This window comes from Drosophila pseudoobscura, chromosome 2 (assembly GCF_009870125.1).
Source record: "Drosophila pseudoobscura strain MV-25-SWS-2005 chromosome 2, UCI_Dpse_MV25, whole genome shotgun sequence".
In the NCBI taxonomy this organism is placed as follows: domain Eukaryota; kingdom Metazoa; phylum Arthropoda; class Insecta; order Diptera; family Drosophilidae; genus Drosophila; species Drosophila pseudoobscura.
Window position 1 is genome coordinate 26,393,711 of NC_046679.1, and position 12,222 is coordinate 26,405,932.

Sequence of the window (12,222 nt, forward strand, 5' to 3'; positions counted from 1 at the left end):
AATGCAATTTCATTTGCACTAATGGCTCGCGTCGCTGCCTGCTGCGCCGCTGCTGATGCCGCTTCCGCTTGGCTTCGCTGCCCCTGCCGCTGCCCCTGCCGCTGTCGCTGCTGTTGCAACAATGCAAGGCACACATAACGCTGCAGCAGAGGCACAGGCAGCGCAGGCGAAAACAGAGCGAAAAGTGCAAAGAAAAGCGGAAAAAAAACAACAAAAAACGAAACGAGCGCAAAAAAGATTGTTAAATTGAATTAAAACCAACAACGCTGCAGCGGAACAGCGGGGCATGCAACGGGGGCACGACGGAGCCTGCCAGCGGCGGCCAAGCGGAAGGTATATCATGATGAGGAAGAGTTGCATGCCTCTGGTGCAGCAGATGCCTCATCCTCCACCCGCTACCATCTTTAATGGTGTTACTCTTGCAACCATTCCCCCATTACCAGGCACCGACTTCGGGGCCATCTGCCACGACGGTTTGTTTGAGCAATAAACGCAATTTGAAGGATCCTTGCCTGCAACCGTAGCAGGGGTTTCTGCCCTCCTCCGCTAAAGATAACAATGTTGGGGCCGTCTCGCTTATCGTTGGGTTGGCTCAACCTCCCCCCGAAGGGTGCTATTTTTTTTTTGTTTTGTGTAACCCTTAAACTATCGAAACACCCGGGAAACATCAAAGACCAACATTCAAGTGGTGTTCTCTAGTAAGTGCTCTACAATTCCATGCCACCAGCGGGGGAGGGTTGACTATCGTTTTCGATCTCATTCATCGCATACCCTGGGATCCACATTCTGGGATATCATCATATATATAAAGGATATATACAAAGGATGTATATCAAAGGACGCTAATCAATTTGGATTCGGTGAAATTAAAGTAAAACGAATGACAGGAATCAGCACGTTCTCGTATTTTTGGGGGATTATACAGATATGATCTATGTATATCTCTCTATGAAGAGTCATCTAGTATTATATTTTCTGGTATTTTATCTTGTATTTTTTTCTATTTGATTTAGTACTTTTAAGGCATTTTTGAATGTGTTTTTTAGAATTTTATATATCTAGTATTTTTCTGGTATTTTATTAAATAGGTATATTTTTTGGTATTTTTTCTGATAAATTATTTTTTCCTATTTATTATATTTTATAAAAGTATTTTATTGGTATTTAATTCGAACCCTACATTAAATTGTGTAAGCCCAAAGCGAATTTTTAATCTCAGGGAATTTTCTCAGGGAAATTCTAAGAAATCTGCAAATCTTTTTGTTTTTCTGCCTTCGTTCCGTTTAAGAGAACGAAACATAAATTACCATAACAATTGCGGCCAGGCGATGTTCGTTGATGTTCCTTAGAAAGCTGAAAGCAGAAGCCAGCTGTAAGGCAAGATGACAGAATAAATATATATATGTAGGTACATATATACAGTCGTATTTCAGCACGAACATTAATTCATTCATTCATTCTGTCTGTCATTCAAGCTGTCGTCTGATTATCATCGCAATTCATGGAATCAAATTGTTTGCTTTGTCAATTGGTTGTATATTTTGACTATTCTGGCATCTGATACACTTGTACTTCAACGAGTGATACAATTCTCCGGTAACCAGGCTACCTTTGAGGCATGGAAATGTCCGCTTCGTGGAGCGGGAGGGGGGATTGGCGGCAGCAGGGAGTTGCAGACGGATTACAGCATGATTACAACAGGTGTGGATTGGTCAGAGGCGGATACGGTGGCAGAGGCTGACTTTTCTTGTGCTCACGTGGCATAATCTGTCAGACGACTGTCCCTTAAATAAGATTAACTGCGTGGAAAGCGAGTGGATGGCGGATGGCGGATGTGGATGGGAAGGCGGATGTGGAAGGCTTAAAGGCAACAGCAGCAGCAGCAGCCCACAGAGACGGTGTAATGCGATGAGCACGGCTCATGTCTCGGCCTCGTAGAGTATGGGATAAGGAGCCACAGTGAAAGCCAAAGACAGTGGCAGTGTGGCAGAGACAGAGAAGGAAAACCGGAGACCGTGCCACAGTCGCCGCCTTTTCATCCGAGTGACATTTACGTCAACAATTCAGCAAACAATTGGCAAATGTGGCCATAAAAGCATGACAGTTGTCACTGCCGTTGTCGCTGTTGCTGTCGTTGCCACTGCCACTGCCACAGCCAGTGCCAGTGCCTATCCTTGCCACGTCTCCACTTGCCACTCCATGGCTCTGCCTCTTGCTGCTTGGCAATGCACAAAGCGGAAACGGATGCGGATGCGGATATACATGTATGCGTGTTGCTGTTGCTGTTGCTGCTGCAACTGGTTGATGTTGCCTCTGCTGTCTGTCTGTCAGTCTGTCGGCTTGTCCGCCTGCCTGTCTGTCTGTCTGTCTGTCCCCCCTGCGAGAGCGATGGCTGAGCCAAAAGCCAACATGTCGCCAACAGGAGACTAAGCCCCCCCCCCATCCAGGCCGCACATTATGCCGGCTAAGCCTTCAGTCAATTGCATTCAAATAAGCGGCTGAAGAGACCTTCCATCCTTCCATCCTGCCATCCTCTCTATGCCCATTCTGACTGCTGCATGCCACATACTGCCCGCATCTCAGCCCCTTGTCCGTTTTCGTTCCCACTCTGACCGGCAATCGCACTTGGAATGGCACGAGTCCGAGCAGAATAAGGATGATGGGATGAGAGGGGCTGTTGGGGCTGTTGGGGCTGCCTCCGTTTACATATGCAGAGCTTTCAGAGGGGGCCTCCTACTACTACTACACCTACTCCTCGCACCATGTCCTCGCTCAGGAATGTTCAATTTCACCCATGAACTGCTCGGGCATCGTTTCATGTATCACTTTATGACTGTGCCACTGGCAGCACGACCGAGCACGAGACCGGCAGAGAGAGAGATCCTGCGGCTTGCGTTTAAACTTTAAACAACATTTATATTATCTGTTCTCGGTACTCGGTTGCCATGCCACTGCTGCCTGCCACTGCTGTTGCCACTGGGTCTCTGGCTCTCGTCTCCCTTCAATCCTGCAATCCCCCAATCCCAACCGCCAACAGTTTGCTTCATTACTCTGCCCCCCCTCCGCCCTCTCCGCCCCTGCTGTTGCTGCTGCCACGCTGTCTGTTGTTGTTTTCGATACCCTCTAAGCCGAAGAGAATGAAGCATCTTGGACCAAACAAAAGCCTCCACAAAGATATCTGACAATTGCTGAAACAAATTCTAAAAGATCGAATTTCTATATCCACAGGTCGACCTTTGCTATGAGCCATGTTTAAGGGGTATCAAAAGCTTCGTTCCCTTTGGAATGGCAGTATCTTTTTCTGTTAAGTATGCAAAAAATGCTGCGTAAATATGGCAACAAAAAAGAAGCAACAAACAGCGGCAGCAGCCACAACAATAGTGGCAGCCGCCACATCAGATCAGGGCCAAAAGCGTGGGGCATGGCCAGAGCATCGCTTAAATCTGTTGTTGTTGTTGCTGCTGTTGCTGTTTGCCACATTACACACATATACATATGTAATTCAGTTTCAGTTTCATAACTAAAAAACCATAAAACAAAATTGTGTGCCCAACCCACCGCCCCCGCCCCAGACCCCGCTCTGCTGCTGCCACAGCTGATGGAGGAGGAGTCGCCACTGAGTGAAAAGCGATCCGAAAAAACGCCCGCATTCCCCCGCAAGGGAAAACAAGAGGAAAACACAGGCAGAGGCCCAGCTTTGCTCTGCTCTGCTCTGCTCTGGTACCATAATAAGCATCGCATCGCATCGAATGAGCGCACGAGTACAGTGGGGATTAGCTAAATGAAAAGCCCTCGAAAGACAGCTCATGCATGGGGAGAGCCGAGCGAGAGCGGAAGCAAGGAGTTTCCCCAGTTTGTTTTGTGGCAAACAAAAGCCGCAGGAGAATGCTGCAACATTAAAAAAGAATGAACGAACAGTGGGACTACGGACTGAGCTACCAACAGTGAGGGGGAGCAGGCTTCGCACGGATTGAGTTATCTTTCGGAACGGAACCCCTTTTTGGGGCTGTGACTCGCATTCCAATCGGATTACTCACAGATGATTAGGCCCCATCCGCAACCGCCCCGCCCCCCCGGCACCCGCACCTTAAAGTGCGATTAAGTCATTACCAAGGGGAAACGTCATTAAGGGAGGACTCCAAACCTGCCTGGCCCTCCTAAAAGTGCGCTGTCACTTCAAATGGTATAAAAAATGCATAGTTTTAAGTCAATTTTCATATATTTTTCATTCGTTTAATTCATATGAAATGTATTTTGTTCCCAGTTAAATATTTATGATAATCTATAAATGAAAACAAAAAAAAAATAAATGGAATAGTTCTATATTCAATTATTTGAAATTATCAGTGAAAACTAATAAAATGGGGGGGAAAAAAATGCACCCTTTAGTGAAAAATAAGTCAATTATTTATGGTATTTGTGTGGTTTCCACGCCCTGCCCCCGGGGACACCCTGTCGCTGGGCCATCTGTAAAGTTCCATTTAGTGCTACTCCACTGTCCCGGCAGCTGTGTGTTCATTTTCAGGTTTTGTTTTTAAAGTTTGCGCAAAAAATTAGAATTCATTTGCAGCGACACAGCACTCGAAACTGCCACAGAAATACACACAGAGAATGTTGCCTGAAACTGAAACTGAAACTGGACAACTTTAAACAATTACAGCTACATTTACAGCAGCCATAAATGGTGGGCGGAGGGAGGGGCAAACACAAACACAAACATAAAGACAAACAAATAAGCCTCTCTCTCATTCGGTTATTTCGTATTCAGAAAATGGCACTAATTATACAGTTATACAGCAGCTATACTATATATGGGGCATGCGGCATGCAGCATGCCGAGTGTCTGTCGCCTGGTATGCCACATTTTTGGGCACGCTTCCTGCTTGGGCCCCATTATCTGTGGCCCTTAACCCATAACCCAACCCCTTTAAAGCAGCATCCTTCATCCCTCTCTCATTCCATCCATGAAATGGCATAGCATGCCCCACAGCCATGCCGCAGCCATGCCTCTTCATCCGTGGAGGCAACGCCTGCAACGGTAATTAACGTTCTCGAACGGAACCGACGACTTGAAGCGTTGCCCTGACACAGGCGGCGACTGCCACTGCCACTGCCACGCCCTGCTGCCACTCTGCCACCAAGTCGGAGTCGCGTCGCAGTCCATTGGCAGTCGCAGCTGCAACACCTGCAGACAAACGACAGACAGGGGACGACGAAGGAGGGACTGTCGGTCGGTCGGTCGCTCGGTGCACAGGACGTATACGTAACTTTTGTAATTAAAAGCATCGCACTGCAGCAGCAGCAGCAGAAGTGACTGCGGCAGAGGCAGAACAGCGACCGCGCAGTAGCAGCAGCAGCAGCACAGCAGCCACGAGGACGGCGACAACAATGCATTCATGCAAAAAGCTGCAGCTGCAGCTGCACCAGTAGTGGCAGTGGCAGTGGCAAGCAGCAGTTGCAGCTGCCTCTTGGTTACTCCCTGACAAAAGGCAGTCGGTGGCAGCAGTTAGCGGCATGAGGCAGGAGGCAGGAGGCAGGAGGCTGGAGGCACAGAAGAACATTCAAACAAAGCTCCAAGCAGCGCACAATAGTTTTTTGGTCTTGGGGTCGCCGTTTGCCAAGTGGAGAGCCGTGTGCCACTGTGACACGGAGTGGGGGTGTGGCGGGGGGTACAGAGCTTGGATGTTGGATGTTGGAGACGACACTAAATGCGGTTGCGGTTTGGAGTGACGCGCTGGTCTTGGAGGCTGAAGTCTTAGCACGATGCCACAACACAGCACAGCAAAGGGAACTATCTCTGTGGGTCTCTCTGGTCATCCCCCGTTCCCCACTGTCCAATTTGTTAGAGTGGTCCTTCCACCTGCTCCTCATTTAGATGATCATCTACGAGTACCTCTTGGCACTTCATTCCACTCTCTAGGAATCTCTTGGCACTCCATTGCCTCCCCTCTCCTGCAGCTCCTATAGGAATCTGTCGATTTTAGATTCCCATCAAGTTTACATACGACGCACTCCAGCGTATAAATGATGGCCGTAGTTTAGCCAGAGGTTAACCCAGAGGATGGACTGCCGTGTGGCCGTGGGGAGTTGCTCCATATCATTTTGCAGCATCTCTCGTCATTGCTTTTTCAGTGGCGCAGCCACAGGATCCCCAGTCTCTGGTCCCTGCCCTCGAATGTCACCAAGTTGCTGAAGCTGAGGAGGACGATAGTCGAGCGGACAGGCCTGCGGGCTGCGTGGCCTCGCATAAAAAATGGCCAAGTTTAATTGATAAAGTTTCTCTCTGGCGAGGGCCATGACGCCGCATTAAGCCCGGTCAGAACCAGGACGGGGACGAGGACCACGATGAGGTCGAGGAGGCGCAGGCTGGCGATGGGAAAAAATCTGTTTGTTCAGCCTCAACTTAAAGCGTTTACGTGTGTATCCTGTCGTTTGTACCCAGTCCTGCTGCTGCTGCTGCTGCTGCGTACTGATTCCCTTGATGCTCGTTTGCTCAATCGCAGCCCGTGTCCGTGTCCGTGCCACACAGTCCCCTGAATGTGCCACAAGCACACACATGCACACACGGGCACTTGCTTGTGGCAGAACCGGACGAGGCAATCAATGCAAAACAACAAATTTTATTCCATCACTTCATTGACGACGTAAAAATGTAGAAGTTTGTCGCTGGAGGAGCACTGAAGGAGCGTTGAGCCCTTGCCCTAAGGCTCTCGCACACGTGGTGTCCGTGTCCGTGTCCGTGTCAGGGTCCTTGTCCTCGTCATCAGGTTGTGACACTCCTTGGAGGCGCCTCCCCATGCTGATGCCACTGATGTGCCTCAGAGCTTGGTTCAGGTCACGTTCCGTTTGGCTCCGTCTTTTATTAAAAACGCTATGCAGAGCACATTACAAGTTAATAATTCCCGTGCCGCCCATGAGGTGGAGGTGGCCCCGTCACTGGTGCCATATGCTACACATTCGTTTGCCCCTTGGCCAAGCGCAACATGAAACGAATAATTTTTATTATGCTGAAGCTCAGTCAGTCCCCTCCCCCCCCGTCCTGTGTGTCCCTCCTGCATGCGGAATGGTGGTCCATCAGCCAGCAGAATCGACCATTCAGGCAGAGCATTCGAGCATCCGGGCATCCCTCATGGAGCCAGCGAATAATGGTGTTTGTGTTCGAAAATACATTTATTTGAGGGTGTTGCCATGCCACCATTTGTGGCAGGGGGTGTGCCTTTTCTGCTGCTGCCGTGGCCTCTGCTGTGGCTGCGCCAGTTGACACAAATTGTCAGTTCATCAACGCCTACCGGGCGTATGCGTGATGTGAGAATGGAGCACCGCCTGCCGCTGGCCAGCGGGCTTCGTTAGTGCCACACATGAATGTGGCATGGACATTGTGGGGGCAAGGGAAGAGGGCTTGTCGTGTGTGTGCGTATAAATCCTGCACGTTTAACCATAACCGAATCGGGGAACCATCCCTGTTTCGGGAATCTCTCTCCCTCTCTATCTGTCGGTTGTTGGCCATACGGTCGTTGCTTTTGTTGCCAATGTCATTGTTATTAACTTTTTATGGCTTATTGCATAAGCAGCGTAAATCCAAAAGACACGCCTAAGTGACACACGTCCAATGGGGGGGCGACACGAGGATATGTGTGTGTGTGTGTGTGCGCCACTAATTAAATATATAATAAAAGGAGCTTCCATTCCTAGCGGAAAAGATAGATATCTTCCCCTTGCCCCCACCCTTTCCTCTTTTGTAGATGAATAAAACAATAAAATTCTGTTGATTGCAAGGCTTAAAGAGGGGACTCCCCCAGGACTCTGCTCCCAGTGTCACACTCTATCGCACACGCCACACTCCTTTGATGCCACAGAAGCATCTTCGATCCTTTCTTTTCAGCAGGAGGTGCAAAGGTCGAACCTTTCACACTTTTTTCGGGTGCGAAATCCTGGTAATCCCCTTCTGGATCATGGGCCAAGCGTTTCCAATTCCAATTCCCCGAACAATTACTTCCATCAGCCCCGAAAATCCCCCCCCCGAAGCGACGAATCAATTGACAAAAGGTATTAAAAGTTTTCCAGCTGAGGCGGAAAAAGTTTTCCCAGTGCCTTCGAGAATCACAGCAAATGCTAAACATCTTGCCCCATTAAATGGCAAACCAATATGTATATGGGGGCACGGTGGAGGAGGGGCATGGTCTATATCGTAAATTGTGCGAGACGCAAAATGAGATACGTAGGACGCATACCAAAGGATTTATAAGTAAAACATTTTCTGATTAGCTCTGGAGCCACGTTTTCGATGAGGAGAAAGAGAGAGAGTCTCTTCGTCTCTCTGTCTTTGTCTCTGATTGGGAGAGAGTGTGTGGCATGCCACTGGCTATTTCTATTTGATGTTTTGTGCTGACCTCGCTCTGCGGTTTGGTTCTGTCTCAGTTCTCAGTTCTGTGGAGTTCCATGGCACTGCTGTGCTGTTGTATTCTGTTCAATGTGGTTCTGGAAGTGCGCAAGCATAATAAAATCAAGATAGAGATACAGACAACACTTTGAGGAGGCAGGGTCCTGCGTTTCCTCTCTGTGTCTCTGCCACTAATTGAACTTGTGTGAACGTATTAAAGCTTATGCGAATGTGCGAGGCACATCTTGGGATCTCTCTCTCTCTCTCTCTGTGGCACAGTTGCTTAGGATGAATAAAAATATTGTGTTAACTTCGGGGGCAACAGAACTCTCAGTTGATACAACAGCCCGGGGCTTCACCACTGACTCTGTTCTGTTGAGGCAGGGGCAAGGGCAGGGGCAGAGGCAGGGGCTGGGGCAGGGGCAGGGGCACTGGCTGTTGGCTGGTGGCAAGTGTCGTCTCATTTTCTACGAGTAAGTGTATTTGTTTCATTTGCCCTGAATGCTAATGATGGGAAAATTTGCGAATTTGCGCCAGTCGTTGGGTGGATTATGGAGTGGGGTGGATCGAAGTCAAAGCCGAGAGACGACTCCGACTCTCTCTGGTAAATGCTAATGATGTAAAAAGCCAGACCCAGAGCCAGAACGACAGCGAGAGCCTGAAAGCTGAAACAAACGACAGCTGAAGTTCATTCTGGGGTGGACTGGAGTGGAGTCCTCCCCCCCCGAAATGCGGAGGAAACTGACTTAACTTAATTGAAGTTGCTGATGGCTGCCCCTCTGCTTTCCCTTCAGATTTCCCCCGCTTTTCCTCTAGTTTTTCCTCGTTTCTGTCTGCATTTAAAAGCAAGAGAGAACGAGAGAACGCTCCTCCGATCGGAAGCTCACTTGAAGTGATTCCGTAATTAATGAATTAGTGGATGGGGCACGACACTGGGCCCTGGACACTGGAAGAGAGGCAGGGGGCAGAGGCGTGCGTAAGTGGAGCGTTAGCGGTCAGAACGATTTACTCCAGTTGGCAGTTGAAAGACGAACATCTTCCGCATCCTCCGCTCCAGCGGAAAGCCGACGAATGGAGCTAATATTTAAGGCAATAGAAGGGAGTGTTGCATGAACTGATTACACATGCAACATGGCCAACAGAGTGAAAGAGAGAGTTTTCTTGAGTTCATTGATTCCACTTCCATTCCTCCTTTCCTCCCACTCCTCTTTTGAAGCACTTGCAGGACTTGAATTATGATTTCATTAGAACCTATCTACTGGCCCATTTCCCCCCCTCTTGGGGGCTGGGGGAGGGGGCACCTTTTGCATAATAACTCATTATGGCAGCTGCAGTTTGCCGTTTGCTGCCGGCTTTAATCGCTTTTATCATCAACTGCTTGGCTGGACTCTGGGACTCTTGGCTGCCTGTCTGCTGTGCCTCGAGAATGTGCAGGCAGCACTTCCGGCTCGTTAGCTACGCTACAGAGGTGTAGGTGTAGGTGTGGATGCGGCTGTGGCTGTGGCAGTGGCTGTGCAGATGTGGGCTGCACGTGCCACACACCAGCCATGCGGGCAGCCACTGGCCAACAGCAGACAATGCTCCTCCATTAGCATGCAGCATATTTTAATTAGCCAAATAAATTTCAGCATCGTCCGGGTATCTGCAGGATTTCTTTATGTTCTCTTAAGCTTAAAGCCCACTCTCCCTCTTTGCTTCTGTTTTAGCCAGGATTTATTTATTGGAGCGGAGAGTAAAAACCTTGGGGGAGGCGCCACAGAGTACAGAGCACAGAATGAAGGGGAAATGGGACGTTCCCTGGCGCCTGTTTAATTTCACTTAACGTTTAACCTGCTGCCATTAATCGAGTGCAATTAACGCGCCTTTAATGGCCAGCACTGCCACTGGCCCAGTGCTTCTGGCCATGATATATATGTGTGTGTGTGTGTGTGTGTTTGGGTAGCCTCCTACATGTATGCATATTTAATTAGCAAAAGTCAACGCAAAGAAGGTCCTCGAGAGAGTACGTTGCTTGATAAATAGCCAATAATTCTTACGCCGCGAGCCCCAGAGGCGCCTCCAGCTCCACGTTTGCTTGGTGGGCGGGGGGTGGGGGCGGGCCTGCCCCAAAACAAATTGCCCTGGCATTTCGGTAACCTTGAGCGTGTGTTGTGGCTATTATCATTTGTAATTTGCAGCAATTAGTTCGGGGCTCAAAAATTCTAAAGCAAACTTTGTCCGCCGCCGCCGCAGGAGCAGGCCTGGTATCGTAGGATCCTGGCAGCCACGTCCCGGTGCCCTGGCTCCCTGGCCGAAAAACAAACAGCACGAAAAAAAGAATTTATTGAGCTCCGGCCAGAAAAGAGCTTACATATTTATAAGGGACATTAAATTAATTTACGCATGTTTCCACCGGGGGATAGGCAGGATCCCCAAATGAGGGATGGTCTGAAGGGTAGGGGAGGGCAGAGTGGCACAGTCTACCCCTTGTTTACAATGCTACAGGGCCAGGAGGAGTACTAGCCACAATAACATTTGCTAGACCTCAGAGCCCAGAGGCCCAGAGTCCAGAGCCCACAGCCCTTGGGGGCAGTTCAATGCCATTCGATGATGAGGTCCAATGCTCCCGCGGGAGCATACACAACTCATGCAACACGCATTCAGACACACTCATTGACGCATTCAGGATTCATGCCACACTGATTGGTGCAATTGAATGAATGATGATTAGGAGAATGAAGGGGATCAGCCACAGGAGGCACACGTTGCGTGTTTCGTGTGTCAGGCGTTGAGTTCAATTGAGGTTAACCTTGGGGCACTGAATCCGCTTGTGGTGCCACTTAGGAATACTTCTCCGTTTGTTCCAAGGAATTCTCCTATGAATTCTCCTATTATTCCTCCTCTGGGATACCCATTAATTCTCATAATTTTCCTTGTTTTAATCCTGTTATATTTCCTTCTACGAATCTTCGCCTGAATCCTTAGCTTTGGTTTCCTTTCATTCCTGTGTTCGGGCTTTCAGGAAATTCCATTTAGAAATTACTTTCCACTTATAAAAATCCTCGAAAAACAGACAATCAAAATCAGAGTTCGACTCATGTGTGTGTCCTTAGCTACGAGGAGAGTATTAGCCCCATTTCGAGAGAGTTCAAACCAATCACTGATGGCCAACGCATCAATCTATGTGTGTGTGTGTGTGTGTGTGTGTTTGTGCAGCATGGGGCAATTGCAGTCCCATGCCCCTGCATCGTAATCTCAAAGAACAAATCGATTTTCCCATCAAGAGCAGCAGAAGCAGCCACAATTCAGGAAGAAGATGTCAAAGACGATTTCTTCATTGCGTACAGTGCGTTTCAAAGCAATAGGGACTGTCCGCTGGGGAGTGGAGAGAGTGAACTGTTCACGCACTGTAGACAGCGCAGTGCATAGATACAGATACATTTGTATCCTAAAATCAATAAGAAATGCGCTGCTTAGTCATGCATTCATTTCGTTCTTCCTTTTGTGAGGGAGCGTACGCTCCACCCACATTTTTCCGCCCACCAGGTCGCCGTCATTTTCCCACTGGAGGGACCCGAGACTAGATTATTAGGTAGTATTATTCGATTTTTGACTTTTCTTCATTTTCCTTTCAGTTTTAGGTTAAGGGGGGAGGGGGGAAGGCCACGCACAGCAACGGCGAGGAATACACCGAGAAACAAAACCCAACAACAACGACGCAGCAGCAGCCAAAGAGAGAGAGGAATACATTCAGCAACGACCGAAGAGGAACGCCGAGAACAGCGAGCCGTCGGCATCGACGCAGCAACAACGAAGCGCCGAAAAGATAGGCCGCCAGCGTCGACGCAGCAACAACGTCGACG